General features: G+C 38.5%; 1 long non-coding RNA gene across 1 annotated transcript; it reads left to right on the top strand.

Annotated features, from left to right (window-relative positions):
- Positions 1-346: 346 nt before the first annotated feature.
- LOC131194891 (uncharacterized) lies at positions 347-20,709 on the top strand. Its single transcript, XR_009154342.1, has 2 exons — positions 347-901; positions 20,207-20,709. It is a non-coding gene; the product is annotated as an uncharacterized LOC131194891 (long non-coding RNA).
- Positions 20,710-24,420: the final 3,711 nt, after the last annotated feature.

The raw sequence follows: 24,420 nt of genomic DNA, 5'->3' as shown, positions 1-24,420 counted from the left end.
AGGGCCGTCGAGCCAGATGTAAGAAGCAAGGTTTATTTTCTCAGCAGTCTAGCCCCCACCCTCACCTCATTAAGGTGAAGCTGCTCGTGTAGATTTACAAGGGCAGCGCTTTGCACGTGTTGAAAAGTTTCATACTGCTGCTATTGGGAACGAAACTTGTCCTGGAAACTTCGCGGCGTTTTTTCCCCCCTCAGAATCTCCTCTTCCCTTCCCACTCTCCTTTTGGAAGAAATTCCCATTTCCCCCCCTCAGCCTGCCGGTCTTGACCGACCTCCACCCACCCCCGGCAGCGGGAGGTCAGGGCTCCCGGCTCCCAGAGGAAGAGGGCGCTGTTGGTCGTCGGCGAGCTCCACTGAACTGAAGCTGCGAAAGTAGGAGCTGCCTCCGCCGCGCGTCGGGGGAGCCGGAGTTGCTTCTCAGCAACAGCTGCTGCCACCACCCCCTCCTCCTCTCCCTTTCCCTCTTCTCCTCCTCGGGTCTCCGGCGGCCGCCATGTTAGGTCGGGATGATGAACTGGGGCTGCCTTGAAGGGGACCCGACGCCTCGTCGCCCGCCTCCTGGTGCGCGTGTGGAAAGGCGAGCATCCCGGCTCCTCCCTCTCCTCTCGGCCTGGGCTTGCGATACGGCCTCTGGAGGCGACGGTAGGGCTCGCCGTTTCCCTGGGAGTCCCTGGCTGGAGGCTATGGGGCGGTTGTGGCAGGGCTGAGCACGTCGGACTGTACCTGAGCCCGAGGAGTATAACAGAGACGCGGGGTCCCCCCCCCCTCCTCTCGCCTCTCCAAACAGCGAGATTCGCCGCCGGACCAACTCCGCTCGTCCTGAAGCGGAAGCGAGAGCCCTGCAAGGAGGAGGGCAAGGGGGGGACTCGGCGGTTTCCCCCGGAGTGGCCCACGGACAGCAGGTGAGGAGAGTTTCCAGCGCTTCCTCCTCCCCGAGCCTTTTCCTTTCCACTCTTGTTGCGCGGCGGCAGCGGCGGCGCCGGCGCCTGGAGAGCGCTAGGCCCCGCATGCTCTTGCCCATTTCCAGCAGTGGGGGAAGCTTCTCGGTCCGCTTCGTAGCAGCCCCGCGCCTGCAAGTAGCAGCTTTGGGAGGGGGGGGAAGTCACCCCTCTGCCCCCCCCCCAAAAAAGTTTTTTTTACTGGAAGTTTCCCCTCCTCTCTACTCGGTAGAGTTTTTTTCCAGGAGCGAGTGCGCGTGCCGGCCTCGCGCGGGGTGGAAAGACTTCAAAGGCTTCCTTTCGGCGGTTCGTCCTAAAAATAATAATAATAATAATAAAGCCCTGGGATTCTCTTTCTTTTCCCCCTTTCCCTTCCGGTGGCCCGTTTGTTTTCGCTTTGCTTTGCTTGTTCCTGCGAGTCTGAGGGATAGTGGGTGGGTGGGGGTGAATCGTCGTGATCGACTTCCCCGACAAGTTGTTGCACTCGGGTTTGTTTGGTTTGGGTTTTTTTCCTCAATCCCTTTTGTTTACTTTGGAAAGGGAGAGGAGGAAATAGGATACGGGGAGGTTCAGGTATCCGTTTCAAATCGTTCCTTGCTCTCCTTCATTTTCACTTTTCCTGAACGCAGCTTAAGTTTCCGACTAGATAAGTTCGTGCCCCGTAATTATGCGTAGACCGTCTCAAATGTGTGTCTTGTGTTGCTAAGATTACAAAGGTCGTTCCTCATGGTTTGTGGCATATAGATCGTTTTAAGCGGAGTAGGGCTGCAACAAAAGAAGCCAAAAAGTAGCGTTGCAATCGAGAATAACTGAACATTGATTTCTTAACTTCGGTCCCAATGTAGATGTAGCTTATTTGCCAACCAATTAAGGAGAAACTTGAGCCAGGTTTTAAGAATCATTAAATTTTCATATGAATTTTTTTTAAAAAAAAAATCTTGGACTTCCTTCAAGTCCTGGCCTTTTTTCTTCTGTTGTGGTAAATGGTTTATATTTGTACAATAATACAAGGAAAATAGACAACTAGAGAAATACTTTACTTTATGTTGGAAAGACAGTGTACAATACAACATATACAGAATTTGCATAGATTTCTGTTAATTTCTATGTGTCACCTTCTGACATATTTTGATCAATTTCACCTAATTACTATCAAAACAATTTGACAAACTTTATATTTTATTTTAAAAAAAGAAATAAGCATTTTTCTACTGAGGAAAGTGAATGAGGGTCTCATTCCATATCCTATGTATATTTGGATTTTAAATGATGGGGTTTAGTTTTAGTCTCATTGTGGTTAATATATATATTGGGAATTCATGTACATTTTGTAAGAGACTCCAATTGCATATCTTAAAAGGGAGAACTTAAATTATTTGTTTGTACTATTTACAAGTTGTATTAAATAAGGCATACTATCTAATAAAATATTACAAGTTAAATTATTAGTCAAAGTAACTTCAAATGAATTCATTCAAAACAAATTAACAGATTACACTGTGTAAAGCAGTAGAAAAAATGTTTCATTAATATGATACAGAGCAGACCTAAAGTAAATTCAAGGAGTTCTTTGTGCTTAATAAAACTATCAGTACTTTAGAAGCTCAAATTTGTTTAGATCATATGTATTCCTAAAACAGTGTTGTGATACCTTGCTAAGGTACACAATTTGCATATACAAAGTCCAGATCCTAGATATGTTTCTGCTTGGTGTAGGCAATATTGAGGTAAAGGGTCCTTTTCTCTGAAGGGGATTTCAAGTTCAATACAATTTAAACATTGTAAAGATTTGTTAAAATATGTCTTTTAGTCCCACAATTAATATAATATTCTGAAAAATCACTATTAAATGTGCATTTATATGTGATTTAAGGGTTTCTAAGTTAAAAACGGCTAATCTGCTGCCAAAATACAACACAGGATCTTTTTAAAAATAGGTATTTATGAAAAAAGATAGAATTGTTTACCAAGTGCTATAAATCATGTAATTGATATAAATAATTTTACAATTTAAAGCTTTCTAATCAACTGTGAAGTTGGGTGTGGTATTTTAAACTAGTTAACCACTATACACTTATACTTCTGATTATAATCTTGTAAGGTGAAATATCTAATGTCAACATTTCTTCAGTTAATGCACTGATTTGGACAGTATGAAATTATTTAGAATTTCAGCCTGTTTGGGAACAAGCAAATCTTACACCTGGATTGCTACCAATGATAGCAGCTAACAAACAAAATTTTCACCCTTAGCTTGTTTTGTGTTAAGGTCTGAATCAGAACTTCTGATTCTCCTTGCAAATCAGAATCACAAGCCAAGCATATGATTGTTTACTTTTGCTAAACGAGAATATAACTCATGCATCATCCAATCCAGACCAGTTCTGTTGTATAAATAAAGCATAGGTCAAAGAGAATGTACAAAGTATGTATTAAGCCTCTTTGCATGATGTCAGGAGAACATGATCTAAAGGCAGGAGGAATTTAGCCTGAAACCGGTTCTGTTTGGGGCCACATTGAATTATATTAGGATTCATTGTTTGGGTGCTAACCACTTATGTGTTCATGTGACCTCTTAACTTCCAGTGTGGGTCGTGTGAACAAGGCCAGTGTTTTCCCAGTTGTTTTAACAATTACAATTTTATATCACTGTTTTGATAAAAGAACATAATAAGAACAATGAATTTTAAGTATTCATTTCTTATATAAACTCCAAACTTTTAGACATTTTGGAAAGTTTTCGTTGTTTTTTATATTCTATAATGACACACTTTTAAAAAGTCTCTCATTTAAAAGCAAGGCAGAAGAAACAAACAGTACTTTTGAAGTTTGGTAAGCATCCTAGGCTGAGTTATTGCTTAAGAATCACTGACACAGCAGAGGAATTTTAATACTTTTATAGATTGGAGAATCTATACTGGCTAAGTGCATGTATTTGAAAGCATTTTCATTTATTTTAATGCAACATCTAATAAACTCCCCAACATAAGATTTTGTCTGTTCATTCCTTTCATTTGTGCCTTATTTAACCATTTGATTATTTTGTTTTAATGTAGGGGGTCTTTCGTTTAATCTGAGAAATATTTTGAGTTGACTAAAGTGCTTCAACCTTGCTGCATATTTCTGGCAATATGTTGTCTTGGAAACACAGCTCCTACCTACTTTCATTTTATCTGAGAATTTACATGATTTGATATTTGCATTGATAATTCTAGATATACAATGACAAATATGATCTGTTGTGTTCCAAGCCAGCAACATTTAGTTAACTACGTTTGAATAATCTACATTTGAATAATCTATTCTCACATGTAATTCATTCTCCATCCCATATTGGCCTTGGAAAATTATATTTTCCTTTTTCCTTTGGGCATTTCTATAGATTCTGAGGACAGCCACAATTTCCCCTACAGATGAATCCGTAATCAGAAATAGGTATGCTAGAAATACGCCTAATTTCTCAGCATCTTGATAGTGTCAGTAGCCTGACCTGTTGTCAGGTTACTTTTCAGCTTCTGGTTTGTAATAGTAAAATACGTCTTTTAATGGGTGATTAATTGATACAATAAAACAGAGTGTTTACTCATCTCAATACTGGTGATATCCTCTGAGATTCATTTTATAAATAAATTTAAAATTGTTCAATCGTTATGATAGAGTCTGCTACATTTTAATAATTTGTATGGCAAGGAGTCATTACATTCAGTTAAATATAAAGAGTTTGTTTTTATTTCCTTTTTCATTTTGAGGGTCTTAGTTGGTAGAGGAATTAGGCTCAGAGAAGACCATCTTTTCTTCAGCTAATTTTTAAATAGTGAAAGAGCTTTCTCTTAACAGATACTTTGTGAGACAAATCAGCTTTGAATATGTATAATGGCATTATTTTTAGGCTTCTTTTTCTCTTTTTCAGAAGCTATGCTAACTTCCAAATTCAATCACTGAAACTTCATAACTGTGCCCTCTTCTCTGACAGTGTCTAAAGAACATAACAGCATAATTTAAGTCCAAGACAAGGAAATGGGGGACCAAAAGAATAGATAACTTCTGAAAAGATAGAAAGCTGTCTATAAGTATGAATGAGGCTTCTTCTATGCTACTGTCCATATCTGAGAGCCCAACATGTCCCCATGTTTACATATAGAATTATATGATATATTTTTAATAGACTTGTTTATTTGTTTTTAGTCTAAAATAAATTATTTTTATTGTATTACTCATCAAAATCAACTTCAGGAGAAATGAAATATTATTAACATTTCTTGTCTAAAAAGATCACCTCAAGAAAATTACTTATTCTTGCATTATTTCAAAGGCAAGCAGAAGGATCAGATTCCAAACCCTTTCTGACTCTGTACCCACTGAAGTGCTGTACAGCATCTATTATCCTCTGCCAGCATAAGCTTCAATGCAGCTGGGGAACACCCGATTGTGAATGGTAATACAGCTAGTACCATTCAGGCAATGACCGTTTGAAGTTACAGCAGTCCTGAATGAAGTGACTTACAATTGCTCCCAAAACTTACTGCTCTTCCAGCACCCCTTTTTATGCTGGACTGCAGCTCTAGTGCTTCTTACAGTTCCTGAATCCTAACATGCCAAGAAGTCCGTTTGAACTTCCTGAGGTCTGGCAGCTTTGCACCATGCTGCTTGGGCTTCCTGGGGTGTAGCAGGTTTGTGCTGCACTGATGGGCAGCTGAGACTTCCAGAGAAGCTGACACTCTGTTCTGCATTGCAACTCAGAACTTCCTTGCAGTCTTAGGGCCATGGCATATCATGAAGTCCTTGAATCACAGCATATTTTTCCTGACCTTTCTGAGCTTGCACATATGCATGCACAAAGGTCACACCCTCTTTCTCTAACCTCCCTGAGCTCACACCACATTGCAGCACCCTCAGAGTCTCCCAGGGCCTCCCCCATTCCACACAATACACTTGTGCTTCTTATGTGGGACGCCCTCCACTTTTCCACCCATATGTTTGGAGTTAGAGTGGCAACCAGGATTGCCGTTAGTAAGTGAAGTGATATCACACTTTACAGTCACAACACATAGTAATGAAAATTCCAGTTCCAATTGTGCTAATAAACCAAGAACTACCTCTTACCTTGATAGATGAAATTTCTGAAGATAGAATTATTTCACCTGAATTAAAAATGCATATTGATCACTCTCTCCCCAGTTAGCAGTCAAAGCAATAGGCTTATAAACCTAATAAGCAATCCAATGTATCTGTCATACGGCCAGTCATGGTCAACATAAAAGCTGCTGCGTGATTAAGAGGAAAATAAAGCACGAAGTCAAAGGCAATATTTATAATAGATGTCCCAAAGGTGCTTTTTCAAAAGGCAACTGGACTTTGTTTTTTCTTGAAAATGTTTCGCTTCTCATCCAAGAAGCTTCTTCAGTTCTGAGTCAGAACTGAAGAAGTTTCCTTGATGAGAAGCAAAACATCTTCAAGGAAAAACAAAGACCAGTTGCCTTTTGAAAAAACACCTTTGGGACAACCATGACTGGGTGACTGAGAATCTTCATAGACAGTTATATAGAGTGTGGCAACGGTACTGACCCTCTTAAGTCATATGGTATGTTAATGCACTCATGCCAATTAAACATCGATGAAATCCATTGAATGTAGTGGTAGGAAAACATCCCATTTAGTATACTGCTTCACTGACACAGACAATAGTATCCTCTATATCAGCGGTCACCAACTGGTGGTGGTCCACAAGAAAATTTTGGTGGTCCATGGAGAAATCTTCGTATTTTTGCCCATGCATCCTGGTGGGAGCTGCTCCAGAATAACCAATGGGCCAGTCCTGTGAGTGTGATTACTACAGCTCTGTAATATGGGACCGGCCGTGGCACGCGTGGAAATCTCTGCTCTGGGGTGGCATGTGCAATACGCAAAAAGGAGTACAGCCCTCTCCGTCCGGAATGAAATAATGGTGCTTTTGCTGCGGTGGAGAGGGGGCGGCACAAGGGGCGACTGCGATGGCTGGAAGCTGCGGAAGCAAAGCACTACTTAAACTTGCGTGGCATCAGCATTCCGCCTCGGTATATTTGCCCAGCCAGTGGCGCAAAGCAGCCCTTGTCTCCTGCCGCTTGGGACTAGGAGCAGTAAAGGGCGACTGGTCCGGGGAGTGCCAATCCAGTAGCCGGATTGTGCTTTCCATTGCAGATGCCAGATCAGCCCCCTGCAACCTCTCGTCTCTCAAGGAGCCGGCCAAAGTTTCCCGCGCCGCTTCAGCAAGCACTCCTTGAGAGACAAGAGCTTGCAGGTCTGGCATCCCTAATGGAGACCAAAATCCAGCTGCTTCTCAGACCAGACACTGTTTACCGCTCTGAGTCCCAAGCAGCAGGAGATGAGGGCTGCTTTGTGCCACCTGCTAGCGCACATATACTGAGGCAGAAGCTGATGCTGCGCAAGTTCAAGTAGTGCTTCGCTCCTGCACTTCTTCCAGCCCTTGTTGGTGTTCCATGCAGCCCTGTCTCTCAGGGAGATGCTTGACTTCCTCTCAGTTTCAAGACAGTGGCCGACCCATGAGATGAGAGAGAGAGAGAGAGAGAGAATATGTGTTTGTGTGTGTGTGTGTGTGTGTGAGAGAGAGAGAGAGAGAATCAGAGAAAGAGACAGAATTAGAGAGAGAATGAGAGAGAAAGAGTGGGAGAGGGGGAGAGAAAGAGGGGGGAGAGAAAAAGATACGTGAGAGAGAGAAAGAGAGAGAATGAGTGCGAGAGGGGGGAGCGAAACAGAGAGTGGGAGAGAGTGAATAGAGAGTGGGAGAGAGAGAGAGTGGATAGAGAGAGATGGAGATGAGAGAGAGAGAAAGAGAGAGTGGGAGAGAGAGAAAAAGTGGGAGAGAAAGTGGGAGAGGAAGAGAGAGGAAGGAGACTGCCTGAAGGACCCCATCCCGTCATTGGGAGTCCAGGCACTTCAGCAAGCGGTGCACTGGATTCGTATTAGTGGTCTATGGGATTTAAAATTATGAACTTGGTGGTCCCTGAAGTCCAAAAGGTTGGGGACCCCTACTCTATATCATTTCATGGCACATAATAAAATCTTGGGGGTGGAGAGAATTTTTGCACAGACAGATTTAAATCCTCTTATGCTACTCCATTGTATAACTTCTCATATTAGTCATTTTACCTACACAGTAGGTAAACAGATAGGCTCCATTAGGTTGAGGAGGTTGAGGAAAATAGAAACCTTTTGCCAACCAGGAACTCAGCAACTAGAAAAACAATAAAGAAATAATAACTGCCCTTGCATGGTGGTAAATTGAATTAGCTCATTATACAAGTTTAGTGATCATGAAAGAAGTCCCAATTCATTTTTGCATACCTGGGCAAGCACAATTATGACAGAATCAAAAGAGAAGTTCACAAAAGTCAAGCTTGTAGTATGGGGAAACTCCCTATACACTGACCTAAGTGGAAGAATGTCACTGGGCTTTTTCTATCCTTCTGATCATCACTAAAAAAAAACCCACAATTTAATAGCAGGACTATTATTATACCTGTTAATTAAGACACCCTGTCCTATGCAACAGAAGAGGAATTTAATGCACAAAAATCTTATGCCAATTAGAGAGGTGAATCAACCACACAGACTCTCTGAAGATATGATGTTCCAGTCAACCAATCAGATGTTTATGGGTTAACCAGTTTCCAGTAAAATTTAATGCAATTCCATCTCTATGTTCTCTGACCAGACCAGCGATTAGGAATTCAGAGTCCTGATAACAGAAGAGTTCATCAGAGTTAAATTTAAGCCATCTAAAACCTGAATAGATTTTACTAAATGGTATTAGAAAATAGTTAAGGACGCAGTGGCTCAGTGGCTAAGATGCTGAGCTTGTCGATCGAAAGGTCAGCAATTCACATCCCTAGTGCTGCATAACGGGGTGAGCTCCTGTTACTTGTCCCAGCTTCTGCCAACCTAGCAGTTTGAAAGCACGTAAAAACTGCAAGTAGAAAAATAGGGACCACCTTTGGTGGGAAGGTAACAGTGTTCTGTGCACCTTTTACATTTAGTCATGCCAGCCACATGACCATGGAGACGTCTTTGGACAGCACTGGCTCTTCGGCTTTGAAACAGAGATGAGCACTGCCCCCTAGAGTCAGGAACCACTAGCACATATGTGTGAGGGAAACCTTTATCTTATTAGAAAATAAAAGCAGTATGTTCTTTGCCTGTACATGACTGACAGGAACTAACAAATGAGTTATGGTGCCCAATAGTTTGATGTTCATATGCCATCACTTATTACAATTAATTATAATGGAAAAAGCCTCCTTGGAGGAACAGTTAAAATTCTCTGGTTACTACTGCTGGTCATACAATGGACTTTGTGATTTACATAAAAAAAGATTTGAGGAAAGTTTTGTTATTTGCACTTCTTGGAATATAAATCGTTACATATAGTACTTAAATACTGTATGTGACTAGAGAGCAGTATGTTTACTTGTAAGGACAGGATTAAGAGTGGTTTTGCTTTGGTGCTCTTTTACACCTTATCCCTTATGCAGTGACTGCCTCTTTCTCTCCAAAAAGTTGATGTTTTTGTGTGTGTATATAGTGCAATATTCCTGATCCAGAATAATAATTTCTGAAACATTCACTCAAAAAATTGACCCAATTGAGAGGAAGGCATATTGTACCTAGAAGATTCATCCATTCAGGAACCTACATTGGCAAAATCTTGAAAAGAGATTGGCATTTTAAATGCTTCTTTCTAGAAACTGAAAAGGAGACCTTCCTGATTTGAAGGTGAAACGACCAGATGAACATTTGAATGGCTGCTTGACAATGTTATTCTGGGGTTTATGTGGAACAGAAAAATAAAGGAGAATAACAAGAAACTTAGTCCATCTGTCCTAAAGCTGGCTGAATACTTATTATCTAATCTTGCATGGGCACAATATGAAAATAGGATGTACATTCATTAACTCCTGTTGAACGGAGATGATCTATCATGCCCTCATTACAGTTTCTAACTGTTTGCCAAATGTTTCTGTGAACAAGTCCACCACATGATCCACATTTCTTATCAATTAATAGCAATTTAGCCTTTCTTGAGCTTCAGTTTATTAGCACTACATACTCTAGAATATTTGTAATATCTCTTAATTTATTATGAAGACTGGATGTCAACAATCTCTAGATCCACGATTAATTCTAAACTAGCTAATGTTTTTGTATAGAACTTAAGTGGGTTTTTATAATATGGTAGTCATGTTAGCTGCAACAAAAATAAAGAAATAAAAACCCACAGGAATTTGGGGGGAATTTTACAGTTTTACATATTTACTATTATAGTTCATTTTTTGTCTTCTGACTCTTTCATCAGAGTTAACCTCAATGATAGAATGTAGTATCCTTTTCTCACATCGTCATGTATAAATAGATACTCATGGTAATTCTTCATGTATTTTTTAAAAATGTTGCAGTTCACATAGGAAACATGATTAAGTTTAACTGTCCTAGAAATGTATCTTGTGGGCAAAACAGCAAATCTGTTCTGCTACAGGAAAAACTACAAGGCTGTTGTGTGGGGTTTAAAGCACTGCAATGCTATGTTGATTGAGCAATACTGAAGATATCCGAACCCTCTAGAAATTCAAATTAGTGATACAAGACAGAAAAATTCTAAAAATGTCTAATATTGCTGTTTTCTTGAATCAGTGTATCAGTAAAAAGACAACCAATCAACCAGACTTTAATTTCCATGATGATGATGATGTTATCCATTCAATTGGTCCAACTCTTGGTGATTTTATGGGCCAGGCCTCTCCACATCTTGCACTATTTATTTCGGTGTTTCTGTGTTCTGTTGTCAGCTTTGATAGCGTCTAGCCACCTCGTTCTTTGATGGCCTTATTTTCTTTTACCACTAATTCTTCTAAACATAATTGCTTTTTCCAGTGAAAAAACCTGACATGGCCAAAGTAAGTGACACACAATTTCGTGATTTTGCCTTCTAGTGACATTTCTGATGTTATGCATCCAATTTGCATAGCAATTATTAATACAAAAAGATACTATTTATTTATTCATTCATTACATTTATATCTCACTTTTTCTTCAGGAACTCAAAGCAGCTTATATGAGGATTATTTTTCAATTTTTTATCACCACAACAATCCCGTGAGTTATATTTGGCTGAGAAAAAGTAACTAAAATACCAGTGTCATCATATTTAAAATTGTTAGGACAATTAAAATTCATTATGTAAGTAGTTTTCATTCCTAAAATCTGATTGAAACCACATTAAAAGTGACTTAGTTCAGTGCAGGAGCATGTAATCACTTTCATCTAATATGTGTACTTAGCTTTTGAGTAAATTATCAGGGATTACACTCAAATAGCTAATGTGGCCAGGGCTAGGGCAAAAATTAAATTTATTTAATTCAGTGTAAAATTATATTTAAAATTAATTCAAATAAAGCACTTAATAGGTTATTCCATTGAACAGTTTTCTGTCACACTATATATAATTAGTCAGCAACTGTGCATCACAGCTCTCAATAATCAGTTTAATTCAGGGTTCACCGCAACATAGAGTAAAACTTCTGTAAACTCCCTATTCAATAGAGATAATAGATTCTTAATCAGTAATCACCAAGTTCTTTTGGATTTAAAGATGGCATTTCCAGAGATGGATCATGCAACAATCTTCTTTAATGTATTAAGATATATTTGCATAGTGTATGTGGTGCCTGTGTGAAGTGAAATTATTAATGAAGAGCTATCTAATTTACCAGTATCATATATCATGTATGTATTTAATGTTGCATATTTCTTATAAACATGTTGATTAGATCATAAATTCTATAGGAATTAATCTAATGTGAGTACCCCATTTAATTCTGTGAGATTTATTTCTGAGTTGCTGTGCATTATATTACACTATTACTAAAGTATTAGAATCTTTAACAATCTACAATTTTGTAAAGAGTTCTTTATAATTGGTAATAATACAAAATACGCTTCATTTTTTTTTTTAAAAGCAGGCAATAGGGTAACTGAAGATACAGTATTTAATTAGTGCATACCTTTTTTTAATAAAATACACACGTTTGGTTTTGTTTTCAAATATGATTTAAGCCATAAGGCCACCAAACCTTTAGTCTCTTCCGGAAACATTCTCTATTTACTTAGCTTCATTTAAATAGAGCCCAACTGTGTTTTTTAGAAAATCTTGCTGCAATTTCTTTGTGACTGAAGCACATTGTCAGTCAACTCAGTATTCCCCATGCCAACTAACAGTCCTTAATAGAGCAATTCAGCTCAGTGAATAGTTCTTAGACTTTAAGGACACAATTGGTTAGCAGAAAGAGTGCCAAATTGATTTAACTTTGCATGACTGTGAAAGAAGTTGTAAAAAGACACTGTCAACTGGTGTTGGCATAATTTTGGGCTGTTCTAAATTGATAAATACCCCTATTTAACCAAATGTGAATAGAATAATTTCATTACATTATGCTTACAACTTTTAAAATTGTGTTGCTGTTGTTTTTAAAAAATGAAATTTAATCCATTCTCCTTCAGAAATGATTTCTGCATTAAAGCCACTACATGTGTCTCACCAGTTGTTCACATGCAGAATATGAATAGTACTGGGATGTGATTAGACATGGTAACTGAGCTAAACATTGAAGCTCTCATGTCTTGCCTGCCCTCCCTTTGTCAAATAACAGTCCTGCTTTTTAATAGTATTAAAATAACAGACCCTTACTAGATTTTATTTTTATTACCAAGCCAAGTGCAGCAGAGAAAAGATAATGTTTTTTTAGACTGATGTAATTCTCTATACTGGATCCAGAATGGAAAGAGAAAAACCACAAACCCAAATCTGCCTATCAGGTGTGGAAAACCTGGAAGCTTTCAGTTTCGGGTTTTCCCAGCTGTGCCAACATGACATCTCTAATAAATTGGAACTTTGAGGAACCTCAAGTCTCAGAGCTTTATTTCATTGGGGGTGTTCCTGGGAACCCTGACATTGTCAATCAAAGATGGCAACACGATGTTTTTGCTTTTCTTAATGTGCATGACGGAGTTGACTTTCCTATACCTGCTTTTTAGTTGGGAAAGGAAATGACAGACCATTAAAGGAAGCTGCCTGTTTTCCTGTATATAACTTATTGTGTTTGTAATTTACTTTTCATTTGCTTTCCTGGTACATGGGAGATAATAAAACAAGAGGAAAGGTCGAAATGCTGACATGCAGAGGGGAAGAATGAATGCTACAGGATAGGAAGTGGGAATATTATAAATGGAAGCATCCTTTTTTCTTATGCTTCCTGTTCACATTCTTTGTAAATTGCCATTGCTTGTATTCTAATACTAATCCCTAAAGTTAGTGAGTTTATTGTTACTGTTTTAAAAAGTTATTTTCAAGGACAAAAGCAAAAAAGAGTTCATTTTATACAATTCAGGCAAAGGTAAGCATTTGTGATTGAAAACTTTTGCACTTGCTGTATATTAATTTCCATTCAATTCAGTAGAATTTGCTTCCAAGGAAAAGTGCAATAGGGTTAGTTTTATGTTTCCATTAACTTTTAGTGAGAGGATTAAGCATATGCTTTGTAACAACAAGTGTTATACTAATGCGATTTTGTGTCACTAGCCTGTATCTACTTTCCAAATGTAATGTAATTATGTACATTTTCAAAATGACTGCTGAGGATTTATAGGGAAAAGTAATACCTGTGTATAGAAATGTTTAAAGTATGGACTGGCAAGGCATTCTACTCTAGTGAAAAGATTCAGAACAGTTTTACATGTTTTAAAATATTTTATAGTTGTGATTCATATTTTTTCTTACACATTCTTCCTAGTGTTGGAAGAAATATCCATCTGGGTTCAGTTCCAAGTGGGGACAAAGACACTGGAACATGGAGGCTGCTTGGAAAGATGGTTTAATGGTGGTCAGGATCACATGGCTTGAGATCCTGAACAGAAAAGGGCTGAGATCCTGTGTGCTCCCTGGTTTTATGCTTTTTCTGAGCTTTGAATTTCCTGGGGCACAAGAAGAGTATCCTGATTGGCTGTCAGACTCCCAGGGGGTGGGCGGTCTTAGCTAACATTGTAGGTTGTCCCTCAAGCTTGCCTGAGCCTTGCCATGTGGTGAGTTTCTGTTCTATTGTGTTGCAAATGATGGGGGGATTGAGTGAGCTTGGTTGAGGCTTTAATGGCCCATTGACAAAGGTGGGAGGGAGTCAGGAAGTTGCAGGGAGCTGCTTTGTCTTTAAAACATGTTTCTCCATTTCTCATCCAGGGAAATATATTCTGCCTTTTAAATATTTTCTAAAATATTTCATTCTTCTAGGAGGGGGGTGGGTGCTAAATTCCTACACTAGTAAATTGTCAAGTTTTAAAACATATTCTAAAAATAAATGTGAATAAATATTTTATGTGCCATGTGGTTATGTACCCTTTGAATATTTGAAGACATTTTCATCTTTGTCTTGCTATTGCACTTATTGTCAAATAAAGTATTACATTATAACATGTCAATTTCTTCCAGAGAAACAACAAGAATGTTTTCCCCAAAATATTGAAAGTATCTAAAGCTTTGGAAACACTTAAAACAGAAAATAGCTAAATGTTCCAATCAATGTAATGTTGTGCAAATGTGGCTGACATATTTGCTTGTGGAGTTTTGATGATATCATAGATTAAATCCTTCTGCCAAATTCTAAAGTTCCTCAAGCTGACTAGTTCTGACTACAGAATTGTGTTGTATCTATTGATAATTATATTTATACTGCATAGCAACAAGCTATTATAAACAAAAGTAAATGCATAACAATATAATTGAAACAGTTCTTTTGGACTAAATAAATGTATTTGGATATCATAGATTGCTCATAATTAAATCAGAAAAATTGCAGGCCATGGCTGTTTTTAACAGAGACTGCCTTTTGGATGGCCAAGGTAAATAATCTTCTCCGTGGCTGACATTTTATCTAGGCATAAACAGGGATATGTGGATATCTGAGTTGTTAGTGATTTAAAAGTGGAGTGGCAGCAGCTGAAGCCCCAAGAGTGCTCAGATTCATGGCACATGGTTGAGGAATATCTGGTAGCTCTGCCCTGATGATGGCTGCAGAGCTGGTTGTGATGCTTACTCAGATGGTGAGTAAGGTCTCAGGTCTGATTCCCAAGCTCCACCTGAACAGTGGTGGTGATGGTGACCCAGGAAACAGTGCTTAATGGGAGCAAGAGTGAAATCTCTTGAGGGCTGGCTGCATTCAGAAGCTGTCACGAGACTTTGGTACTGTGGTACTGAGTCTCTTAAACCCTACAGCTAGATTCAAAGAGACTGCGGTGTGTGCTGTCAATGTAAAATGAAATTAGAGATGACCTTGGGGAAGGTATGAAAGAACAATTAAGGAGTGATTGACAACAACATTACACAGAAATTGAAGCAAACTTGAAAAAGAAACTTAAAATTAATTCTGCCTTGATTTGGTTTGGTATAAAAGGGGACAGAGAGAAATTTGGGCAGGATTTCAGGACAGTGTTTAGAGAATGGGTGGTTCCTCTGACTGTTGGAAGCAGTGATCTATCCCCTCAAAAAATCATCCCTGAAGCCAACAGTGCTGGATGATGTTACAACATCTTCCAATTTTTCTTTTAGAGAAAGTGAAGATGGTTGCTTTGCAGATACCGAGAATTCTGGAGAAAATGTTAGCTGGGTCCTAGGACATGGATGGCATAGAATCATGTTATATTTGTAGATAGTCCTTGTTGCAAGTGGACGGGGTGGTGCATCCATTCTGATCTTCCTTGATTGCTCAACAGGTTTTAATACCATCATTCATGGTATCATTTTTTACTGGCTTCTGAGTTAGGTGTGAAATGATTCTCCATCCTTTTGTGTTGATCCCAGACAGTGTAGATAGAAAGGTCTAACCATAGATCCCTCTTTCATGAATCTCCTTAGAGTTCTATATCCTTTCCTTTCCTTTTTAACATCTACAAGAAGCCACTAAGTTAGATCATCACCTCAGGGTTAAAAATAATCAATTCACTATTGATTCTTAGAAATGCATCTCTATTCTGGGCCAACCAAGCTGTTAAGACACTTTCTTGGTGTCTGGAGGCTATGGTGGTTTGGATTAGCAATAGCACGTATAGTTATATACCGCTTCATAGTGCTTTAGAGCCCTCTCTAAGTGGTTTACACAGTCAGCATATTGCCCCCAACCGTCTGGGTCCTCATTTTACCCACCTCGGAAGGATGGAAGGCTGAGTCAACCTTGAGTCTGGTGAGATTTGAACTGCCAAATTTCAGGCAGCTGGCAGTCAGCAGAACTGATCTGCAGTACTGCACTCTAACCACTGCATCACCATGGCTCATTAAGAATAATAAACTTTCGTTTAACCCTGTCAGGACTGTGGCTGAGGGATTTGGGGGTCCCTTGATCTGGAGACTTCCATTTTTAGTTCTGTATAGATTGCACTCCCCAGATAGAACTGGTATGCAGTTTGAGGATCCTCTTGAACCCTCTGCACTGTTTAAAACCAGGTGGCAGCAGTGGCCAAGAGAGTTTGTACAAATCGATCAGTGTGCATCGGTTGTGAATATTCTTGGATCAGGAAGATCTGTTCACACCCACTGATTCCTTGCTTATGTCCTGCTTGGACTACACTTACAACTTTTCATTTAGTGATTGTTCAAAGTTACAACAATACAGAAGTAATTCACTTATGACCAGTTTTCACACTTATAATTATTTCAGCATCCCCATGGTTATGTGATCAAAATTCAGGCACTTGGCAACCAGCATATATTTACGAAGTTCATTGTCCCAGGGTAATGGGATCATCATTTGTCATCTTCCCAGTGCATTCTGACAAGCAGATTTATTTAGCGTATGGCATATAAGGCCAGGGAGGCTACAGTGTTATACACATGGAAGACCTCCAGACAGCAGACAGACAGTCACTAGCCTGTTTGTTGCATCACAAGAGAGCGAACTAGCTTCACACCAACTGGCCTGTAGTATTCTCGGAGGAAGTTGACTTATCAACGGCTCTTTTCCACTGCTCCTCTGCCGATGCATCCGGGCAGATCCAGCACCCGTTCCAGCTGCCCGCACAGAATGCAGCCTACAGTTTCCCACTATCAAAATGGCATACCTATCTTATCTACCTGCAAATAATAATTTCAAATTGCTGGGTGCACAGGAGCCACGGACAAGTGACAGGAGCTCAACCTGTCCCAAGGAGCTGGACTCAGACTTCCAGAGTTCTGGCAATTGCTCAGCACATCCAGCGTCATTAAGCCTCTGCGCCACCGTGTCCCCTCCTACAAGCAAAGTCAATGGGGGAAGCCAGATTCACCTAAGGACCACATGATTCATTAACAACTGCAATGATCCACTTAACTGTGGCAAAACAATATCATAAAATGGGCAAAAGTCACTTAATTACTGCCTTACTTAGCAACGGAAATTTTGGTCTCAATTATGGTTGTAAGTAGAGGACTGCCTATATTGCAATGGGCCCTATATGGTCTGCCCTTGAAGACTATTACAAGTTACAGTTGGTCCAGATGCAGTATTATGTGTGAATGCTACACCATCCACACTATTATTTTGCAAGTTGCACTGGCTCACTATAGGCTTCAGGGTACAATTCAGGGTGCTGATTATCAATTAACACCGTTACTTTGCAAGCTGCATTGTCTCATTATAGAGTTCTGAGTACAATTCAGGGTGCTGATTACCAATTAACACTTATTACTTTGAAAGCTGCATTAGCTCATTGGGCATCTGGGTACAATTCGGGGTGTATAGCCTTTCATTGCATTAAGCAGGATTATTTTGCAGGACTATTTATTTCTTATTCTTCCTAACTGTTTCTCAAGATACAACTGAGTGGGCATGCTTCAGGTTCACTTTATGAATTGGGTCAACTACTGACATGCAGGAAACCTATTGTTTTGATTGCAGCACCTACCCTTTGGAACAGCAAGCCCCCTGTGGTTTAGTTTCATTCAGTGTTGTGGTTTTGTGGTTTTTATGTTCTTCAAATGTTCAAATGTTATGTTCTTCAAACATTTTTCAATGTTTTAATCTTTCATTAGTCACAATTTATTAGTCACAATTTATAAGTTGATCAAGCAAATTGCACTAATGTGCATACATCTGTGTATATAAATAAATTGTCGCTATAGTTGGGGGGGGGCAGTTTGAGGGACAATATTTCTTCTTCTAAAATTTTTCAGTCTTTGATAGAATTCTAATATGTATTAGAATTCTTTGCTTTCTAAGAAACTTCACAACACTTAACTTCTGATGTATTCTTGTATTGAAAAGAAGCATGTGTGGGAGTAAGAAACTTTCCTTTCTAAGGATTTGCATAGTGCATTGTGTAAATTGTATTTGTTTTTCAAGTAATGATGAAGATTCATGTAGCTCCTTGACAGCCTGCTAGCTGCTAGATAAAGATAAGCCTTCTAGGTTACTTTCTTGGAAATGCAGTGGTTTTTTAAAATTTGTGTCTTAAAAATTTATCTAATAGATCAATTTATCTATTGGTTGTATATCAGTGTACATGTTGGTGATAATCCACAAAGGTACCATATAGGAATTTTTTAGTTTTTATGTTTTATGAATTCTCCTGCAAACTTCTTTTTTTAATTTTCATATATGTAATGTTTCCCTATTGAAATGAAATAAAACTATTGAATTAGAAGAGCTTGACTCATAAATGCTAATTGAATTTGTAAGTATATAATTCTAATTTAGCATATAATTCAAATCAATACCTCAATTCAGCTTACTTACCATCAGGCATGTCATTTTCAGCATCAGTCTAGTTGGCCTGAGGCATAATCAACCCATAAATCATTTTGGCTTTAGAGAGCAAAAAGAAAAAAGAGGTTACCAAAACTACTCTAATTTCAATGGATTAAAATATAAAATGATGGACTTTTCCAGCAAGGACAAAATATAAAGATAGAATATAGAGAGAAATCCATTAAACAGGTTCATACCTTTAATTCTTGGGAGTGGTTTTCTATGTGGCCCACTAGTATCAAAATCTTCAATAGCCATAAAGGAATTATTTTTTATTATTATTAGAGGAACCAGCTAGTACTGATTTTTTTTTCCAAATTGAAACCTCGGTCCAAGTATTGTGCAGAGGTGGATCTTTATGTTGGAAAGAATTTTTTGAAATACTTCAGACTAAATTTCTAAGGTTTTTTACGCATTAGACCCAGAGTAACAGCTAATGCTCTTCTTTGATTAGAAACATGAATGCCTAAAATTGAAAGCAAGTCATGGAGGCTGATGTTAAGCTACTTTCTAAAGCTTCAGTTTTTCATCTTAGTTTACTTCTAATAATAATGGATGATGATTTTCCATCAAGCTGGAATAATATTATTGTGTAAAACAAACTCTAATGACGTGGATAATCAGCAGGATTTATCGTATATATTGATTATTAGGGTATGACCATGCCAAGTAACATTTCTAAAAGTTTAAATAACATGAAAATAAAGACTTGAGAATATGAGGCACTTTGGTCAACAACCAGTTTTTTTCTCCTTACTTACTTTTTCCAAAATAAGGAAAGATTTCTCCTGGGCTGGGATAATATCCCACTTTAACCGTATAACAGGGAAAATATTTCTAAGATTTTTACCAAGAAACATGTTTTCCAAGAACCAGAATATTGAACAGTCCAAATTTGTTCTTTTCTTGGTATTTATAACACATATCTAATGCTGCTTTTTCTATATGCTGGAAGAATAGACAACTATTATATTAACTTCTTTCGTATTTCAAATCATCTACAACTGGATTGTATTAAGATACTGAGTAGTAGCAATGAAAAGCATTATGTAATGCAAGGTCTTCCTAAGTTATACCTCAGTTTATTTGCTGAGCAGTTTGATGTTATCCATGTTTTATTTTAGTTTATTATATTTAGCTTTCCCACCATTCAGTCAGAACTGAAGAAGCTTATTGGATGATAAATGAAATATTTTCAAGGAAAAAAACCAGTTGCCTTTTGAAAAGCACCCTTGTAACATATCTTTAGCACAGTTTATGTTTTCGAGTTTTGGCTGTAATAAAGTAGTATAATTATGAAATCAGTTGAATATAATATTCAGAAGTGTTTAAAATCTTTGTTTTGAAGAATAAATAAGTTGCAGTCTAAAAAGATCTCTAAATTATTATATTTAGTAAACAGTTTAAACAATAATGAAATATTCACATGTAATACTATCCTTTGTTTTCTCTACAGAAAAGACCATGGGGTGCATTAAGAGCAAGGAAGACAAAAGTCCTACCATGAAATATAGAACTGAGAATACTCCAGAGACAATTACTTCTCCTGTCAGCAATTATGGATCTGATTCAACCCAAGCTAATCAGTCACCTGTAGTAAAAGGATCATCGATTAATTTTAATAGCCATTCCATGACTCCTTTTGGTGGGTCATCTGGTATGACACCTTTTGGAGGAGCATCTTCTTCATTTTCTCCAGTGCCATGTCCATATCCTAGTGGTCTAACAGGTAATCATGGTCTTAAAATTACCATCAGATAGCAAAAAAAAAAAAACCTTCAGTAATACCGAAACAAGAATTGCACGTGATTTAGTCTAAAATGTGTTATGTATTTTAAAAAAAACTATTGTAAGACTGTACAAAAGTCAAGCAGTATTAGAGAAAAGCTTGATTTTGCTGCAAACCATATGAGTGTGCTGTGCTCCAAACAATATGCAAAAGATGATTAAAAAAATAAATACATAAATAAAATTGCACAAAACAACATTCTGCGCCAATAGTCCCAACAGTTGTACTAATGGTTGACTTCTCTTTAGTGCATTTATCAACTTCCCAGGTTTTATGTAGGACTGATGCTGATCAGTTACAGATTCTTCAGGATCATCCATGAATTCATATATGTACAAGTTTTACATTGGTGCAAACTTGAAAAGTCATAGAATTTAAAAGATTTTTGGCAGAACAGTACCCTCTCTGAATATCATGCATGTTTAGGTGTAGATTCCATTATACTAATCCCCACTAAGATGGAGGCAATGATTCCTTTAATCATTAGGAAAAAACAAGGTCACTTGACCATCTAAAGAACCTCGGTCACCTCAGTGTCGTATACGATTCAAATTGAAGGTTGGCTAGCTACCTTTTTATCTTGAGCAGGGAATGATATTCATACAGTGACCTAAGACATCACTCTACTAAATGTTAAAGTAGGGTAGTATTGGATAAACATGTAGTGTTGTGGCAATTTCTCAACAAACCTTTGGCATAGAAGTATTGTGATGAAAGGCTGCAGATTTTGCCATCAGTCACTGTTATATCCAGCACTGTTATATTGCATTTTTAATCATTTTTTTACAAAGTGCTATGGGAATCGACTCTGTTTACAGAAGTTCCACACATTTGGATGGAAAAGTCAAAAACAAGTGTTCATCCCTTTACAAAACCTCAAGTCTTTCTTTGTAAATAAAAGTTTAGGATATTTTATCATTTCATTTTGTCATGTTCGTATTTTATAACCCAACAACATAATGTTCAGTGATATAGAAAATTAGATTTATTTGTTTCACCTTAAAATCATAGAAAGTTTTAAAAATATGAACAATAATCTTGACATTTCCCTATTTTGAGTTATATCCTTTAATTTAGTCTGTTGCTAATTTATTTTATACAAATGTGTGTAAGAAATCATTTGGGGTTTTTTTCTGAAAAATGTAGGAAATTTCACTACTTCTAGACTATACAAAAAAATAAAGGCGTGATTTAAATCTGCTAGTTATTGAGGAAAAAACAAATCTGAAAATGAAACATTTTGGAACCTAATAATCATGATTTATGTCATAATGAAGGTAGCATTCCAGCATGCAGTAAACTAATCTCAACCATGGAATAGAAGGCAGGGAGCTCAGTGTTCTAAACCACTTCAGACCTGAATTCGTGGACACCTCTGGTAACAACCTGAATATGCATTTGTGCTCAAGGAATTACTTCCTCATTTGAGAAACCTCTATCCACCTCTAATTAATCTTCTTTACTAAACTACAAAGCTTCCAAAAGCTGTGGCAAACTTCCCAACATCACCACCACCACTACCATTACTACTACTACTACTACTACTCACACAAATACACACACGGACCTTACGATAGTTGGTTTGAAGTTGTGCTATGGTAGCAGTAATAGGAAGCCCGTTTACAGAAATGATCATCTATAATCAACGTAAGTGTTTAGAGAAAAAATACATGCGGTGAAATGTTTTGGTCTTTACAAACCCAGGCACTAAAAATGCTTCAAGTAAAAATTCAAATTAGATAATTAAGTCTTTCTATATGAATGTCTTGGTCTAACTGCGGCCAAAAACATTTCTAAATGGAAATGTTTGTAGTGTATATTGAATTACTGATCATTCAGAACTCAGTTTAGGGATACACATCAGGCTTAAGGATGGAAATGTGTGATCATTTCAATTAGGGGGCTTTGTGGAAGTATACTCCCTCAGGTCCCGCTTGGCTGCTACATTATGGGCATGGGGAAGTTCCTGGGAGGGATGAGTGAAGGATGCCCTGATTGTACACCAAGCATAATACTCCTAGCAAGGTCATCCATGGCATGAAGATCATTCCAGCTACCCAACTAAAGCAAGCGGGCAATATATATTGGCCAGCAGCAATATAGTACAGGAAGATGCCCGAGGTAGATGATCATTTTAGTGACTAGAGTAAAAGCATCAATTCATATTGTATCAAGAAAGCAGCAGTAAACTACTCCTTTTATTTTTTTCCAAGTAAATCACAAGGATGGACAAGATAAAGTGATTGCTGATTACAGTGCCAGAAGATGGGCCTCTCAGGTCAGGTGGCACTTAGCATACCTCTGAGGAAGAATTGAGAATCTTTCTTACTACTAATGTTGTCTAAAGCAGGGGTCTCCAACCTTGGCAACTTTAAGCCTGGAGAACTTCAACTCCCAGAATTCACCAGCCAGCTTTGCTAGCTGGGGAATTCTGGGAGTTGAAGTACTCCAGGCTTAACGTTGATAAGGTTGGAGACCCCTGGTCTAAAGTGTGTCAGATTCTTCAGGACATCTAGTTGTTGAGACCCAGTGTGGCGGAGAAGTTAATCTGCTGGCTAATAAGAGACTTTAAGTTCTAGTCCTGCATAGGGCTTGGTGACTTTGGGCCAGTCACACACTCTCAGCCCAACTCACCTCACAGGTTTGTTGTTGTGGTGAAATTAAGAGAGGGAAGGAGTATTATGTATGTTTGCTGCTTTGAATCGCTTAAAGGTAATTCAAATGATTTCCAACCTTCATCACAAGTATAAACACTTGTTGCATTCTTCATCCTCTCCAAAGCCAATGACTAATTATCGCTTCATCCCAAATCCCTTCCTTTATCTGTAGGCAAATCCATAAAATATCTTTTCAGTCCTGGTGTTAGCAGAAATCCATAAAGGATTCCCAGAAATAACAACGGGCTTTTTTTAACCTTGATAAAATAAACCAACATAGATTCCTTAATTTTACTTCTTAACAATTTTAATCTTTAGTTCATTCATACGATTGTCATAGGATTTGATTTCTCTACCATTTCTTCTTTATCCCAGAGTTCTTCTGTACAGAGTTCTTTTGTAGCCAGCTTTTTTTGAAAATTTAATGAGAAAAAAATACATTGGTCACTTTCCAAAAGTCTCTAAAGTTAATAAGCAATTTCCTAAAGTGACTAGAAAGTGAGGCCAGCAAATATAGTGTCCATTAAAAGGTGCTGAACATGGTTGCAAGCAAAATGGCTATTCTCCTGTACGCTGCTAAGAGAGTCCAAAGCAATGGGTTGTTAACTTCATGTGATTGGCCTGAGACTGAGTTGAATTTGTTTAAACATACCTCCTCTTCCTGTTTAGCTCCAGTTTATTAACTCAGTCGGCCATAGAGAGACTACCTCCTTTAGCTCCATTGCTTTTGACTCTTTTATCAGCTCATAGGACTTCAATAAATTAGGAAAAATTCTTTAAAAAAGTTTTAAAGTGCCCAATTGTTTTTTCTTGACTGCTGGGAGCTGGAGCGGCAAGGAAAGAGGCTCGTGCTTCGCGCGCAGCCCAGCGCCGCTCAGCTGAGCCGCTCGAAGGCCGGCGGCCATTTTTTTACATTCCAAGCCTCTCAAGCCTCGTAGAATCACCGGTTTGAGGAACGGACATCGCTGGACCTCACCAAACTGTAAGTGGAGGCCAGCAGAGCGCAGGAGAAGCCGTGGTGTCGGCTTCGCGCCTGCAGGGGTGGAGAAAAAGATCCGTGGTGTCGGAGGCTAGTTCCCCCTGCCAACGCTGCAGCAAAAAGGGCGCTATAGGAGCAGTGGTGCCTGCTTCGCGCCATTTGGGGACCCCCCCCCCAAAGCAACCCCCCATGCAGCCTTTGAAGGATTTGCATAGTGTATTGTGTAAATTGTATTTGTTTTTCAA

This window comes from Ahaetulla prasina, chromosome 3 (assembly GCF_028640845.1).
Source record: "Ahaetulla prasina isolate Xishuangbanna chromosome 3, ASM2864084v1, whole genome shotgun sequence".
NCBI lineage: Eukaryota > Metazoa > Chordata > Lepidosauria > Squamata > Colubridae > Ahaetulla > Ahaetulla prasina.
The sequence above is the reverse complement of the archived record's forward strand: the minus strand, read 5'-3'. Positions and strand labels throughout refer to the sequence as shown.